The sequence below is a fragment of the Echinops telfairi genome, unplaced genomic scaffold, assembly GCF_000313985.2.
Source record: "Echinops telfairi isolate 266 unplaced genomic scaffold, ASM31398v2 ScPeMD7_3509;HRSCAF=4178, whole genome shotgun sequence".
NCBI lineage: Eukaryota > Metazoa > Chordata > Mammalia > Afrosoricida > Tenrecidae > Echinops > Echinops telfairi.
Window position 1 is genome coordinate 8,998,555 of NW_022107407.1, and position 3,223 is coordinate 9,001,777.

A 3,223-nucleotide genomic window follows, 5' to 3' on the forward strand; every position below is an offset into this window, starting at 1 on the left:
GCTCTTCCAGGTGTAGTTTCATTGCTTGAACAAATTAATACTGCTACTGATAACTGGTATGCATCCATAGATCTGGCCAATTCCGTTTTCTCAGTTCTAGTTTAAAAAAAAATATCATAACCCCAGTACCTCTACACTGTCCTGCCTCAGAAGCATGCCAATTCTGTGTCCTAAATTAGGCCACAAAGAACTCAAGAATCTTTCCCTTCCATACGACATCACACTATCCATTACAGTGATGGCATTATGCTGAATGGACTTATTAAGGAAGAATGATCAATTACTCTAAATTTACTTGTAACCCATCTGTCTTTATTGTTACAGGCTTTCATAGTCCCAACTCATAGGGACGCTATATGCAGCAGAATGAATTATGGCCTGATTCTGAGTCATCCTCACAATTGTAGTTATGTTTTAGCCAATAGTTTCAGCCACTTTGTCACTCTCTCCTGTTGAGGGTCTTTCTCTTTATCACTGCCACTCCACTTTACCAAGCATGATATCCATTATGTTATCAATGTCTTGCTGTCCTTATTTCTAAGGAGCAGTCTGGATGCACTTCTTCCAAGATAGTTCTATTTCTTCTTTTGACAATCCATGGTTTCAATATTCTTTTCCAGCACCATAATTTAAATGTGTTGATTCTTTTTTGTCTTTTTTATACACTGTGCAATTTTCACCCGTGTATAAGGGGATTGAAAATACTATGGTGAACTTTATTCCTGGAAGTGACATCCTTGCTTTTAATCGCTTAAAGTGTCTTTGTGTAGAAGAATTACCCAATGTGATGTGCCCTTTTATTTCATGACTGTTGCTTCCATGAGCATTTTTATGGATCCAAGGAAGGTGACGACCTTGAGCACTTCAATCGGAGTGTTATCCATTGGTTCAATTTTGAGGATTTAGTTTTTCCCTACATTAAGTTGTAAAGCATATTGAAGGATGCAATCCTAATCTTCATCAGCAAGTGCTTCAGGTTCTTCTCACTTTCAATAATCATGGTTGTATCTTCTACTTATCACAGTTTAATAAAACTTTTGTCCAATCCTGATACTGAATTCCTCTTCATATAATCTCTCTTTTCTTGCTTATTCGCTTAGCATACAGATTGAATGAGTATGGTGAAAGGATACAGCTCTTACATACCCTTTTCTAATTTTAAACCATGGAGTCAGTATTCAATTGTTCTGTTCTCACAACTGCTATTTGATCCATGTACAGGTTCTGCAGGAGCAAAATTAAGTACAGGAATTTGCATTCTTCTCAATATTATCCATAGTTGGTTATAAGCACAGTCTAATACATTTACATAATAAATAAAATACAATAAAACATTTTCTGGGTATTCCCTGCTTTGAGCCAAAATCCATATGACATTAGCAATGATATCCTCTGTCCCATGTCCTCTTCTGATTCGGTTTTGAATTCCTGGCAGCTCCCTGTTAATGTATGGTTGCAATTATTATCTAATGATGTTCAGCAAAATTTTACTTGCAGGTGATATTAATGATATTGTTCGATAGTTTGGGCATTCTGTTTGGCCACATTTTTTTAGAATAGATACAAATATTTATCTGTTGCAGTCAGTTGGCCAAGTAGCTGTCTTCCCAATTTCTTGGCAAAAACAAGTGAGTGATTCCAGTGCTTCTTCAGCATGTTAAAATATTTCAAGTTGTATTCCATCCATTCCTGGAATCTTATTATTTTGCTAATGTTTTCAGGGAAGCTTGGACTTTTTCCTTCTGTACCATTTGTTTTTGTTTATATGCTATCTCTTGGAAAGGTTGCATGTTGACTAGTTCTTTTTCATATAATTATGCTGTTGATCCCTTCCCCCTTACCTAATACTTTCCATATCATTCAATATTTTGCCCATAGAAACTTTCAATAATTCAACTTGAAGCCTGAACTTTTTCTCTAGGTCTTCCAACTTGATATATGCTAAGTATCTTCTTCCTTTTTTAATTTTTAACCCAGGAATTTGTACATTTCATTAGAATACCTCATTTTGTCTCTCCAGGTGCCCTTTGTAAAGTTCTGTTCAGCTCTTTCATTTAATCATTTCTTCCCTTTGCTTTAGTTACTTGTGTTAGGTTCGATATTCCAGAAAGGCAAACCCAGTGATGCTTGTATATGTATTAATACAGAAAGCATCTTATATCAACAGATGATTTACACAGCAACCGATGTAGGTAAGTCTGGTCCCTTTCATGGCTGTAGATCAGATGCAAGCTGCCGTGTTCTGCTGACTCCTTTGGTTTCAGGAGCTGACAAATAAGAAGGAAGACGAAGCGGATGTACCACATGCCTTTTTAGATGAAAGTAACTGAAATGAAAAAAAAAAATACCAGAAACAAAACTAGCCTATGTCGGAGTTATGAAAAAGAGGGAGAGAGAGAGAAATTAATAAAGAAATTTATTTTGAATAAGAGTGTGTTAGTCTGGGCAAACTAGAGAAACAAATACACAGAAACTCATATACGGTATGTATAAGAGAGTTTTATATAAAGGGTATGTGTACATTCAGAAAGTATCCCAACCCAGTCCAGTCCAAGCCCATAAATTAGACTTAGCCCATATGTCCGACACCGATCTGCAAAGTCCTCATAAAACTCACAAAGCACACACAATGATGCCAAATGCAGGAGGATCACAGGCCAGTGGGTAGAAAGTCTGAATCCAGTGGTGGTGTAAGCATCTCAGCGCTGGCAGGGGTCTCCATGTGGCTTCTCTAGCACCCAGGACTGCATCAGGGAAAGTCAACATGGCTTCTCAGGAATGTCTCGCAGGAAGTGAGCCTTGCCAGCTAATGCATCCGCAGGCAGTCTGACTATCAGAGAACGAGAGACCAGAGAACCAGAAGGGCGAGGCTCACCGAGCCATTTTTCTCTTTGGCCTTCAATTAATCCCACATGTGTTTATCAGCCAAGTTGGCACAATAGACCTTAATTATCTCAAAGAGAATTAGCTTAATGTGTGAGTTATAAAAGGATATAAAAATAAAATAATTTTAAAGAAACTTTAGATCAAATGTCCAAAGAATATTTTTGAATCAAGAATTATACTTGTATTGTTAGTAAATAACCTAAGGTATTAATAATTATAAATTTCAAATACTTTTTTTTTAAATCAATTTATTGGGGCTCATACAATTCATCACAATACATAGATCAATTGTGTAGAGCACATCTATACATTTGTTGCCCTCATCATTCCCAAAATT